We start from the raw sequence: 15,026 nt of genomic DNA, 5'->3' as shown, positions 1-15,026 counted from the left end.
CTCAAAAATGAATGTGAACTTGAAGTTGATTGTGGAGGGATGGGGTTTAAGTTGACTAAATGATTGGAAGATGTTTGGTACACGTCACCAGACCGAAGTCTGTCATTTCACAGTAAGACCTTTTGATAAAAAATTACGAGGTCAAAACAAATAAACGTATGCATGAACCGCTTAAAATAAAATCTATAACACACATTTACAAGATAGGGTGAATTTTCATTTCATGCCAACTTTAATCTTTTTTGAATAAAATATGCCACATATGGGTTTGGAGCGACATGGAGGTGAGTAAGCAGATAGATTTCTAATTTTGGAATGAACATTTTCTTTAAGGACAGAGTTGGGAAGGACATGAAAGATGTCAGAGCACACAATGAACTGAGCATATCTCAATTAATCATCAGCAAAGGAGGAAAGATAAATGAAGACAAAGGAAGTGATTGATGCCCTCTATAGGGCAAGAACGAAATACTGTACAGAGCGATAACAAGTGCAAGATAACAGTATCTCTCTACAGTATCTTTCTTTTTCGTTCTCCTCCCATAGGTCCCTTCTCTCAGTTACTCTGTCCAAGTGAACTTCCACTTTGTATTTCTACACAATTTTAATAGGCTTCAAGGTTATAGTGCCTGTTGAGCGTTTTACTCAGTATCATGGTTTCTAAAGTTTGAAGTAGCACCTCAGGTTGCCATCAAGTTATGTAGTTTAGAGTCTTTTTTTAAAGACAAATCTTGCCTTTCCTGTGTTTTTTTTTCTCTGAGTTGTGAATGATGAAATGCATTAACACATGCTGTTGAAAAAAGCAATAACATTTTATCAGCAGACAGGAATATTTAAACCACAGATTCAAAGAAAATGTGAATTACTTTGAATCTACATTATAACATGTTAGATTGACAATATTCCCCTAATTGTTGCCCCAAGTAGCATCATTTTACTCACCCTGATGTCTTTTCAAACCTGTATGACTTTCTTTCCAATATTTTTTTGTAACCAAACTGTTTTGTTTACAATTGACATTTTATGGACAAAAACAAACATATTTTGAGATATTTCTGAAAATATCTTCTTTTCTACAGAAGAAAGAAAGTGATACAGTTTTGAAACGACATAAGAGTGAGTAAATGATGGCATGATTTTCATTTTTGGGTGAACAATCCCTTTAAGAATGATCTAAAACCATTTATTTGAGTATTTTAAGTGATGATTTGCTGAACAAGCTATCTGTATTTGTCTTGATAATTTATTGACTGAATGAGACATTTTGCATTACTGTAATTAATAATATTGTTATTTTAATTGCAAATTTCAATGCAACATGGTGCTTTAAAAAAAAAAATATATATATTTTCTTTTTTCTCAATTGATTTTTTATAGTATTGAGACTGAGTTATATCCAGTTATATCCCCCAAAATACAAAGAGATGTTTAAGATGTCTGTTAAAGTTTATGTTTAAGAACTTTTTAGCTGCTCAGACTGGGAGACCACACTTAAACCGGCTTAAACTAGCTTATATTGATTGTTACACCCCTGGACGCACCTGTCAGTCATCAGCTCTTGAAGTTTATTTTTATTCACCAACTGCAATAGTCAGATGTACAGGACAACTAACTGATCATCTCTCACCATCAAGACCTCCTGTGAGTTTTCAGCTGGAAAATCTGAATAGGCCTTCCGCCATCCCTAAAATGGCTTTTCTCTCTTATCGCTGAACACTCTCAGGTGTTCTGCCCTCTCTCTCTCACGCTCTCTCTCTTTCACCCTCTCTTTAATTTAGGACAAAGCATCTATATAGATAGATATTTTCAGTATCTCGGCCCCCAGGACATTACACTGGGAAACTTCCAAGGAACAGACCGCCCCACTTTTACACCATGAAACTGGAGCGGCCAATTTCTCTCTGAAACATACACACAAACGCATACACACACATACGTACATGCATACACGCCCTTCCATAGGTAATGCTCTATGCGTGTGAGAGACCGTACAGGTAGGACAGGAAATGACGTGTGCACACCATTATTAAACTATCTCTCACAACCTCACGATTTTGTGTGTTAGAGCACATACCAATCAACCAACTAAGACACAAGCTCGGCCCCTCAGAGAGTTTCAGTCCTCAGAGAGTTATCCTGCAATCTCCTCTGCAAAATGGAAGCAAGTCATTTTAATTCCCTCCCTCCATCAGCCATCTTTACATGGGAGCTCATAAATCAATAACCACCGCACCATGTTTCATGACATGGGTAATAACAGTGACCTACTTCTGATGCTCTTTTCCCCACCATTTTCTCCTATTTTGAAGTGTTGGGAATTTCCAATTATGTCATTAAATCAAATAATCTCTTCGCCGTTAAACGGGCCCAACAAAAGACAATATACAAGGTCACATTTGTATAGAAACTATCAGAAATATATTCCCACAGCAAAAGATGCCGAAATCTCAAATCTCTTCTGTGTACTCTGCAGGATTCTGGTCTGGTTATATAACAGAAATCACATTAGAGAGCTGAAAACAGCTGTACTTCCACATAGACGCACCTTAGGGGAAGCTACAAATCAAACTCCCCCTCTGAGTCGACAACTCTCCACCATGGGGCTAATTAAGATCTCAGATCCGGATCTCTCAGACTGTCTTCTCCAAAATGGCTGCAATTTCAAAAGACGTTTAGAAAAATTACAAGATTTGTAAAAAAAATTGAGGATAGCCTATTACTCGCTTGACCATAACATCCCTATCTCCTTCTGACATTTCTAACAGATTTTTTTTTTTTACTTAAATGTCAATATACCAGGGTTGTGCACCATTTAGAACTTAATTGAAGATTAGATAGATAGAAAGATAGATAGATAGATAGATAGATAGATAGATAGATAGATAGATAGATAGATAGATAGATAGATAGATAGATAGACAGATAGAGAAGCACAACTGTTTTTAACATTGATAATAATAAGAATTGTTTCGAGCACTAAATCAGCATATTAAGGATCATGTGGCACTGAAGACTAAAACAGTTATTTTAAATTCAAAATTCAAAAGTTATACAGTTTCCTGTATATTTGATCGAACGTTAAAAAAAAAACTTACTGACCCTAATATTTTGAACAAGTAGTTTATAGTTAATCATACTTAATACATCAATTTTTGTAGACCAGGGTGGAAGAACACTTCATTTCCCAGAATGCATTAGTTCAAATTCCAGCTTATGAACTGAAAACGAGACATTTTCTTTCTGTACTGTAAGCACACTATTCTGAGTCAGAATCTGCTCACAGTTTTGAATAAGCTCACACCCTTAAAAACATTCTTGCGTATGAAATTGTGGCGTGTCAAGCAGATAGAAAAAAAGAGAAGAAAAAGAGCTTGAAAGGAGAACATTTCAAGGGCCACTAGCCTCTTGAAACAGCTCAGCATCATGCCTACATTACAGCTGAGTGATTTCATATTCTTTTCACACAACATCAATCACCAGTGACCTGTGGTTCTATAAGGAGAGTGAGCGTGATATTCTTACACAGAGCAGCGGCCCACATACAGAGTATTTATGAGCATGTTTCAAAGAGACAGAGTGAGAGAATGAGCGAGCATGTACGAAATAAATGGAGAGGGGAGAGGTCACAATGTCTTGCAAACAACAAAAGTAATGGCAAGCGACTTCCACCTTTTTTTTTCTTGCTTGTGACAGTAATGTCACATCATGGCCTGTTCATCAGCCAGCCATTGGGCACATGACAGCGTTGTATTTCCTCAGGGCACAAACCTGGCTCAACAGGCGCAGTGATAATGTTATAACAAGAAAACAGCTCTAGTCCAGACCACCTCAGAGAGGCCGAACAATGTCTCGCTAGCCTGCATTTTCTGGCTAGACTGATAAGAGCACAGACATCTCAATGGGAAAAAAGCTTGCCTGAAACATTCCTGAATGGAAGCACATAAAGAGGTTACACACATTAGAGCGAAACGCTGCAGGGGGAGAAAGTGCGTGGGCTCGAAGCTTGGGTGCTTCATGCTTAAAAATGATTGGAGACACCATGCATGATGGCACAAATGCAGGACGGATCATCCCACTACAAAGTACGATGACATTAAATGCCATGCTGCTTTTAGCCTGGTCTTTTATAATACTGCAGAAGATAGATGTAGTCAAGAATGTAGTCTTAAAGGGACAGTTCGCCTAAAACTCCAGTTTCCAGTGTTTTCGGTAATTGAAATGCATCTGAAATAAAATAAAATAAATATTAACAAGTTAATTAATCATTTTTAACAAAAATTAAAGCTATATAGAATAAAAAAAAACTAATAAAAATGACAAAAGCACATGCAAATAAAATTAGAAGATATAAAAAACCTCATTCAAAATATTAATAAATACTGTATTGATTTAGTATATATAATAAAAGCCAATGGGTTCCAATATTGTTATTGTACGGAAAACACAGTTGACACACAACCAATCTCATTACATATGTTCTCCCATGCATAGTGTGGAGAGTGCCATACATAAATAAATTAGGTTTGTGAAGCAGAGACAGAATAACTGCATTACAGCTAACTTGTTAAATGACACGACTGTGTTACGCAATCAAACTACCTCCTCTTATTTTCCAATACACTCTCTTGGCCTTTCTTTTTCCTTGCCTGCATGTCTGAAAAGACACCCTCAAGTGAACTTTAACAGAACAGGACGCTTTGGATCTGTGCTTCACTGACTCAGCCGCTGTGGTCAGTGTGTAGGTTTTCTGAGCTAATGCACTGAGGTTTGTGTTAAAAACAGAACTAATGGACACGGATTATATAATACAACTAGGAACAACTTAATAAATCCTATGTAAGCTATCATAAAAGCTAACAAAAGGATCAGACACATAATATGCCCACAATAAATCAACACTGCGAAGTGAATACACATTTTTTTTAGTGTAGGGATAGTTTTGGATCTTACAAAAGAAAGCTCAGACAGGAACAGAAAAAAAAAAGATAATTGAATGTAGTCTGAAGTAAACCAAAGAGAAAGAGAAATCTCAGAATAAACACAAAAAAAGGAAAAAACAAGTGGAATCAAGCACAAAATCCTTCACTCACCAAAGCTGCTGCAATATTAAGGTGCTTCCCATAAATCCCTTCAACACTATAAGCTGAAGATGTGGTTGTGCATTTTTCTCACTCCCTATTCAATAGCTCTTTAAACTGAGGAGACAAATCCCTAGTTATTTCATCTTGGAGGTGGAGTATTTAATTTACAAATAAATGTGTTTGAAAGTATTAAAAATGAAAAAGAATGAAAATTCTTCTCTGACTGCAAATGGTTTGTAAGGAAAACGCAACTCACACCATTCCGAATAAATGGAGTCCAAACAGATTTTGCCACAAATGAATCCTCCACAAAAATATGATGCCGTTCTTGGGTAAATCATAGCTGTATTAACATGTCAGATAAAGCTAGTTGAGACAGTGCTGTGTGGCGAATCTGGCGATGTGTCATCACTGTGGCCTGAGGGCTTCCTCCAACTGATGGTGTTTGACAGAGTTTCCTGACAGGCCACACTGCTGTTTCGCCACGGCTCCCACAGGTGCAAGCCAAGCTGACTTGGCGTTTTGTGATGGACATATTTTGCAATGATTCAGCCGTCAGAGGGTTTTGAATGGGCAAACACTGGATTACAATCTCTCTGTGTGTCTCTCCGTGTGTGTGTTTCATAGAGATGGCTGCGAGGGAGGGCGGGAAGAAGCTGGATCAGTGGAGCTCGCACTCAAGCAAGTACACGCTTCTCTCTTCCTCCGCAAAAGTGCAATTCACAGACGCACTTCATATGTCAAAATTCAATTCCACAAACACAGGCCAAACCGAGTAGTGATATGGTAAAGGGAAATGGGAAAGATTACGACACTTCGCATTAAAACACTTCTTTTTGGTGTCTGGTAACTTTTTTGTACTAATCATGTTTGTTGTTGTGAGAACTATTAGATATGTTGGATAAACTATTATCCAAAATGAGTAGCATGAGAAGTAGCTATAGTTTTAAACAACTATTTTGGCCTGTCCCACCTTTGGATTAATCAACTTAATTAAAGGGGTCATAGACTTGATTATTTTATTATTTTATGTTTCCTGGGGTGCCCTTATAATGTTAATGGTTTTAACATAAAAATTTGTCATAATTTATAAATAAAAGGCATTTTTCCAAGCCTGATTTTAGCCTGATTTGAACGCTCTGTTTTAAGGGGCGTGTCTGCTGTGAGATTTCAGTGTACACGCCCACTGCTGTGATTGGCTGACATGTTTGCATATGAAATAGCTAGTATTACATGTGGAGAACTTTCTCTAAAACTTTTACTACGTGTTTTACTATTACAGCTATCGAGAAATCGTGAAAAGTATTGATCATAATGATCTATTCCCATCACATGAAAGGTTGCAGTGATGAGCATTGAGCAGATGACAGACAGTCTTGTTGATCACGTATGAAAATATCTTATCATTGCAATCAATGCTTTCAAATAACAATGCAAACACGATGTAAATACAGTAAGAGCTCCGTTGTACTGTAGCCTACACCAGTGGTTTTCAAACCCAAATGGGTCGCCAGGATTATTTAAGGAAAATATAATTAAATTAAAAAACAAAATTTGTTTTCATAAAATCATAGTCTATAGGCCTATATAAAAGAAACACGCGAAATATGGCTATTTAAACAACTGAGTTTGGTCCATTTCTGTGAGGCGCGGCGCCTCACAAACAAGTTGACGGAAAGAAAACCGAGACGGCACGCGATGTTCCCGGACGCGGACGCGCGCGCATCGATATAGGCTCCGTCCTGCTCCTCCGTGGTATCGCGGTTGCGGCACAGGCGATGAAACGTCAGAAACAACAACAGGTGACTAAGCTATCGTTATATGATCCCGCTCTTATTCATGCAAATGCTTTTAAACCATTCATGCGCGACAAGACAAAAGAGAACGCGCTGTCAGTAAATGTCCTCCTGACACACACACACATACACACGACCCACAGATAGACGCGCGCCAGTATCAAGTTCTCTTTCGCGCTAGAACGAACAACACACATGCATGCCAAAATGTCCGTTTTGTCGAGTATCCTCACAATAACAGTCTTAAATGAGTTAAATAAAATCTTAAATGAAAGTAAAGAGTAGTGAGAGAATGGGATGCGTGAGATCGTCAGCTGTGGCTGGTCCTAAAGTGGCAGCAGCTAATTCTCGGAGAAAATTATTAACAGCTCTTGACTAAAGAATGCGTGTAGCTTTAATACGGATTTCTCTATATTTAGTTTATAATTTATGCAGTGCGGAATGTTTTGATAACCTTTGATAAATTTCATATCTGTTAGACAGGAAAGGCACAGGTAAATATGACATTTATAATGGGTTTATGTAAGGGTTGTTTTAAGTTCACTTAAATTAAAAGTTTTTATATTTTTTGAAGCCTAATAAATATTTAAAATTTGGGGGGATAATCATTTTCATTTTTTCTTAGAAGCCTATAATAAATAATAGTTTAGCATCCAAATAAATCGCGAATATGGAAAAAAAATGTATTCGAATGAGAGAGTTAGGTGAGCCCAACGAAATTATTTCGTTTTGGCTTGTTTATAGATATTTTTTTTCATTCTTGTTCTGTTCTGAATATCATTCAATTTAAAGGATTTGTTGAGGAATATTTTTAGTGAATTTTTTAAGCATACATCAAACGATAGTAGGCTATATTAATTGGTTAAAATTCTTACAATGGTTAATGGTTAACCGGTTAATTAGCATCCCTGTAGCTTTAGCTACAGTGCCCTCCACAATTATTGAACCCCCTGGTAAATATGATCAAAATTGGCTGTAAAAAATAAATCTGCATCGATTATCCTTGTGATCTTTCATTCAAAAAATGCGCAAAATTCTAACCTTTCATTGAAGTAAAAGAATTGAAAGTGGGGGGGAAATCACATTATGAAATAAATGTTTTTCTCCAAAACACGTTGGCCACAATTATTGAAACCCTTTTATTAAATACTTTTTGCAATCTCCTTTTGCCAAGATAACAGCTCTGACTCTTCTCCTATAATGCCTGATGAATTTGGAGAATAACTGACAAGAGATCAGAGACCATTCCTCCACACAGAATCTCTCCAGATCCTTCAGATTCCCAGATCCATGTTGGTGCTTCTCCTCTTCAGTTCAGCCCACTCATCAGGTCAGGGGACTGAGACGGTCATGGCAGAAGCTTCATTTTGTGCTCCACAACAAATTTTTGTTTTGATTTTGATGTTTGTTTTGGATCGTTGTCCTGATGGAAGATCCAACCACGGCCCATTATAAGATTTCTAGCAGAAGGCGTCAGGTTTTGATTTTTTATCTGTTGATATTTGATAGAATCCACAATGCCATGTATCTGAACAAGAAGTCCAGGACCTCCAGCAGAAAAATATGCCCACAACATTAAAGATCCAATGGTATATTAAATTGTACACATGGGGTACTTTTTATCCTTGTGTTCACAAAACCCATCTAGTGTGTTTGCTGCCAAAAAGCTCTGTTTTAGTCTCATCTGACCACAGAACCCTGTGTTGTTTGAAGATCCAGTCGTGTCTGACAATTAAATTTGCTGGAATTTGTTTTTGGAGGAGCGAGGAGGTTTTTTTTTAAACCCTCCCAAACAACATGTGGGGATGTAGGGGTTGTTTGATATTTTTTTTTTTAGGCTTTCTGACCCCAAGACTCAACTAATCTCTGCAATTCTCCATCTGTGATCCTTGGAGAGTCTTTGGCCACTCAAACTTTCATACTCGCCGTGCATTAAGACAGTATAGACACACGTCCTTTTCCTGGCAGATTCATAACATCTTTAGTTGGTTATAACTTCTTAATTATTGCCCTGATGGTCAAAATGGGGATTTTCAATTCTTTAGCTATTGTCTTACAGCCACTTTCTAGTTTGTGATGCTCAACAATCTTTTGCTACGCATCAGAACTGTATTCTGTGGTTTTACTCATTGTGATGGATGATTAAGGGGATTTGGCCTTTGTGTTTCCTCATATTTAAACTCCTGTGAAACACGAAGTCATAGCTGGACAGTTTCATGTTCCTAGTCACCCTGGTGTACTAAAAAAGGTAAATATTAATGGGAATATACTTCAGAGATATTTTACTCGTAAAAAATTCTAGGGGTTTCAATAATTGTGGCCAACATGTTTTGGAGAAAAACATTTATTTCATAATGTGATTTCCCCCCACTTTCAATTCTTTTACTTCAATGAAAGGTTAGAATTTTGCACATTTTTTGAATGAAAGATCACAAGGATAATCGATGCAGATTTATTTTTTACAGCCAATTTTGATCATATTTACCAGGGGGTTCAATAATTGTGGAGGGCACTGTAGATCAAAAGAGTGCAGAATCAACTTTGCGTTGCGATCGCGTCACGGATAAGCCACTGCACGTGCATCATCAAAAGCGGTTGCTAAGAAAAGGCTTAAGAATAGGCCTATATAGGCCTATGGGTCGCGACAAAAAAAAAAAAAAAAAAAAAAGGGTCGCTCTTGAAAAAGTTTCAAAACCACTGGCCTACACTGTAACAGCGTCATGATTTCACTTTCCTTGAATAATTACTTCAGAAATCACTGATCACAGATCAGGCATTAGAATAAACATGACTACTTACATGTTTGTGGCGTTGCTGGCAGATCCATATCGTAAAAGCCTGCGCTGAAATTTACCAAATAATCCACAGTGAAATACACCGAATACAAACAAATAATGCACTGCTGAGACATTCACATTGTGGGAAAAATAACCCACTATGGGAATGTAATGGTATTATTGATCCTGTATCGATCTTCTCTCGTTCTCATGTCACTGTTCACTAACGCTCCAGTGGGCGGGGCCAAAGCTGCCATGTGACGTCACAAGTCTCCACTTTTTAGATCCTGTCGTTTGCTGGCCTTGGTTTCAATAAAAGCAGTTTTTGGAATTACAAGAAAGTTTTGAATTTGAAACTTACAGGGAATTTTTATAGTAGGCTATAACGAACTCTTAACTGTCAAAGGATCAATGAACATTTGAATTTTAATATTCCATTCCTTCCAATCGATAATTAATTAACATTTTAACCATTTCAACAGCATGGTTGTATAGAGATGTAAATAATATTTTATTTTCTCAAATTTTACACAAATTATAGTGTTGAATGCATACACTGTAACATTTTAATTAATTGATTTTCATTTAATTTAATATATATTATAAAAAAAAAAATTTAAAGGTACCTGATGTAACTTTTAATTTAAAATTAACTGAATTTAAATAGCTAGTCAATACATCATCTATCCTTGTTCCAAAATGTGTTTTTGTCTTACCCTGATTCACTATGTTAACCCTAATATAAGCGTTTATATTTTAGGGGGATGGTTTTACGAGAAATTGTGTACAAACGTCACTCGCCAGTTAGAGTCTCGTCATGTCCGTAAATAGAGAAAAGTTGCTTTGGCTACTTTGATGCATACAGTATGGTGTGGGAGTGGCAGAGGTAAGTTGTCACAATGAGCAAGAAAGGCTGACATGGAGCAGCTAAATCTCAAACCAACATTGGCTTGGCTTTTTGGAGATAGCGAGAACGGAAGGATTTGAAGACGCGGTGATGCCGTGTTTATTGCTCAACAGGTGAGTAAGGTATTTTATTGAACAGATAATTGCCGATATGGATAAGTAGCTCTCTAACAGAGTTCATTGTAAAGCATTATCGGTAACACTTTACAATAAGGTTCATTAGTTAACACTAGTTAATGCAATAACTAACATGAACTAACAATGAGCAATACATTTCTTACAGTATTACTTAATCTTTGTTAACATTAGTTAATAAAAATACAGCCGTTCATTGTTTGTTCATGTTAGTTCACAGTGCATTAACTAATGTTAACAAATACAACCTTTGATTTTAATAATGTATTAGTAAATGTTGAAATTTGCATTAAATAAGATTATTAAAGGCTGAAGAAGCATTGTTCATTCTTAGTTCATGTTAACTACTAATGAACCTTATTATAAAGTGTTACCGCATTATCTATTGGTCATTTAATCATGGTTGTTTATAGCTACAGTAACATCTTCAGCTAGTCAGCAGGAGATCCTTTCCATCTAAACTGGTTATATCTCTTAAGCCTATATGAGCAGTAGGATAGCCATATTCATCCACACAGTCACGCAGAACCAAAGCACTGATAACTGAGACAATCAGACACATAACTATTTGTTACATTTAACAAATGAGCTTTAAAGCCCACTCTATGTTTCAAGCTCATACATACTGGAGTCCCTAATCATGCAGATGTTGACTACTTGCTCTTAGTAGTACTGTACAGTCAGAAAAAACATTTCCCATACCCCGGAAATGTACATTTCTTAGAATAAATAAACAATTAACACTGAGTGTTCACGGCACAAACAGGTTAATTTTTACTACACTAAGTTGATTCTATTAACTGAGTTATGATTGATTATTAATATTTCTTTAGAGCTAATTTGATACAGCACAAACAATGTTCTTCCGCAAAATGGTTAGTTTTGATTTTTAATCGCTACAGTGCCAAAAATTACATAGTTTACTTTTAATATAAATACTGACAACTTAAATTTGGTGTTAATTTAATGTTAATTCCTCACTGTAAAAAATTTCGAACCCTCCCAAATCAAAAATTTCAAGTGACCGATAACATCAAAATTTTTAAATTGGCCCAAGTGAAATTCTTGTTGCAATAGTCTGTTAACATTGGCTCAATGAGAAATAATACGTCAGACTAATTGAAAAATGTAGATGTTATCGGTCACTTGAAATTTTTGACTTGGGGATGTGATTTTTTTTTACAGTGTTATAACATTTAAGATAAAAATAAAAACACAAATATTTTGGTGCCGATTTATTTTTATATAAAACATGATTTCTAAGGACCTCTTTTCACTGAACTTGTTTAAAAATTTGTTGAAAAAGGCAATATTTTGTTGTTTTTTGAAAGTGCTTCAACACACACAAAATGATTTGAGCAGTTCATCCATCAAACAGATCTATACAACCTGCTGTCCCTTTCTAATAATAGTGACTTTAAGCATCAGCTGTGGATGGAACGGCAATGGAGTTCTGGCGTTCTATTGCGCATGCGTGACTTTAACTGCTAGGCCTACTTCGTGGCGTTCTGTAACTGTCTACTATGGAAGAACAGCTGATTTGCTTTAGTCATTAAAACGTGACAGATTAGATTAGTAAATGTAATATTTTATGGTTATGTGGCATTTTAATTGTATCCGTATTTAATTTAATGCAAAAAGCAACCCTTTTCTTGGGTTTTTAAATGACATTTTCTTTTTGTATTTTGATAAATGATTAAATGATCCATTACTCCGTCCTCGTTATTGTTGCTTAGTGATTTTTGCGTTCTTTGGCTACGGCAGTTAATGGTTTACTTCCGGTGCCCGTTGCCATTCCATCAGCAGCTGTTGCTTTAAGTCTCTAATAAAGGCCTCCAAATCAACCAGTGACACAACATCTTTATCACTGGGATTTGAGTTACAGTATAAAAATCTTAACCTTCAATTTAAATCCACCCCATTTGGGAAACTGACAATATGAGTGACAGAAAGGACATGTCAGCTATTATACGAGCTACTACTGTGCCCTGTGTATTTTCATTGCACCCCCCAACGCTTGTTCTTCCACTATTCAATTCAATATTATTTTGTAATATTGTGCATTTTGTCATTTGTCAGCTTTCTTTTCTGTTGCACCATCTGAGCAGAAACTACTGTCAAGAAGTGTCATCTACTTGTGTAAATTATAGCGGCCTGACATTTAGAAAGCTCCTTTTAGCAATGTCAATATTGCAACATGTGGTGCTGATGTCACGGATATCAGAGCACTCTTCCTGAGAAAATGAAGTTGCTTGGTATTTAATGGAGTGTGCTCAGTTCTGTGGGCAGCTCCCTAACCACCTTCAACATAATCAATAATAAATATTCCTGCCAGCCCTTAGAGTGGCATGACCACCATAAAACATCGATGGCACGTAAAAAAAAAAACCCTGACAGATGGCATGCTCTCACGGTTCGATTTCCCACTGTTATATGTATACTGTGAATGCCATAGCACATTTATTAGTTAAAGGACAAGTTCGGTATTTTACACTTAAAGCCCTGTTTTCAGATCGTTTCTGATGAAATACAATGGTTAAGATTGAAATTTGGACAAATGCTGCTGGCCCGAGAATTTTCGGTTTCTGTGGTAGCAGGATACGATAAAACCTGTTGGAAAGCATCTTTTGCAGCGATTGTGGAGGTGGGGGGGGGTGCTACCACAGAAAACGAAAATTCTCGGGCCAGCAGCATTTGTCCAAATTTCAATCTTAACCATTGTATTTCATCAGAAACTATCTGAAAACAGGGCTTTAAGTGTAAAATACCGAACTTGTCCTTTAAAGCAACACCAAATAACTTTTCCTCTTCGGTCGCCCTACAGGTTGGAAGCGGAATTGTCCATTACCGCTGTCGTAAATAATTTCGCCGCCCGCAGTCTACTGTCGCACACACGCTCGCTGTTTATCCAGCACCGGCTTTGGAATGAACGATGTCCACAGACAAGGTAGAGTATGTTGCATGATTTCATGAAAGTATGATGTATTGCGACATCAGAAACGAAGAAAAACAAAATAATGACTATTGTAACGCTTGCCGTAAAGCAAGTCAAATTTGTAGTTTCCTATGTCTCATTCGAACTACAGAAACGCGTCCCGATCTGGCAAACTTGCATAGTGTGGTTATAGCAGATATAGGCCGCAAAGCGAATGCAGAAGTGCCGTTCACCCTGTTATGACTTGATGAACCACTGAAGCGATTTTGGAAACATTATTTTAAGGTAAAAAATAATCTTTAGTGTTGCTTTATAAAACATAAAAATAAATAAAAAATAAAGGTCCCAAAGGGGGTTTTCACAACGATGGCATAGAAGAACCATTTTGGGTTCCCCAAAGAACCTTTTAGTGAACACATTTCTTAGTGTGAAGAACAATCTTTTTCCACTGTAAAGAACTGCAAAGTTCCACACTCTTAAAGAAGTTTCTTTATCTGCATTTATGGTTCCATGAAGAACTTTTAACATCCATAGAAACTTTGCATTTCACAAAAGTTTATTTATGGTTAAAAAAAAAAAGAAAAAGAAAAAGGGTTCTTTAGATTTTTAGAATGTTCTTATCACTAAGAAAAAAATCTATGGCATCACTGTGAAAACCCCCATTTTTGACCTTTTGAACCTTTATTTTAAAGAGATATTTCAAACCCTTCATTGCACAAAATGCATTCAAAGTCATTAGCTTAGCATCTATGAAAACATAAAGATAGATGAGAGTGGCTTTTATCTCAACTACATGTTTTTTAGGTGCATTAATTACATTATTCATTAACATACACTACTGCCTCTAAAAGCTTCTGCCTCTGATAGTTAACGACAGAAGCCTTGATTTTCTAATTAATTTTAGAGGAGAGAGTTAGATGGAAAACAGAGAAGAGCGTCAAGAAGCCGAAGATTAAATTTGACTTTGTGCATTCAAACTGTGGATGAAAGGTGAAAACCAACATGAGGAATAGTTTTTATATCGTTCTAATCTATTCTATATAGGCCAATCAATATGGCAACACTTCAAACAGCACTTCTCTCTCCCTCCCTCTCCTCCAGGCCCCTCGGCTTCAACAATACATGTACGCACCTCATCTCCTAATTGTGTTTGCATTTTAAATTATTCAAAGCAATAAAAAGAACAGAAAAGACACTTAACATTCCTCCAGCTTCCACTTGACTCCAAATCTACGGCAGTCACGCAAAGCCTCGCATTATGCTTGAGGAAACAATGTGTATGACTGAAATGATAAAGCGTGATTTCATGACATCGGTATTTGAATACATCTAGAGTAATGCTTAAAGAAACATCTGCAATCTTTGTCAAATTTCATAAGAATGGGAGGAATTTTTA

The 15,026-nt window shown here is 36.5% G+C and overlaps 1 protein-coding gene across 1 annotated transcript in view; it reads right to left on the bottom strand.

Moving 5' to 3' along the window:
* shank1 (SH3 and multiple ankyrin repeat domains 1) overlaps positions 1-15,026 on the bottom strand; it is a 115,728-nt gene that overhangs the window by 89,216 nt on the left and 11,486 nt on the right. The window lies entirely within an intron of this gene.

The sequence above is a fragment of the Leuciscus leuciscus genome (assembly GCF_965113295.1).
Source record: "Leuciscus leuciscus genome assembly, chromosome: 1".
NCBI classification, from domain to species: Eukaryota; Metazoa; Chordata; class Actinopteri; order Cypriniformes; family Leuciscidae; genus Leuciscus; species Leuciscus leuciscus.
The sequence above is the reverse complement of the archived record's forward strand: the minus strand, read 5'-3'. Positions and strand labels throughout refer to the sequence as shown.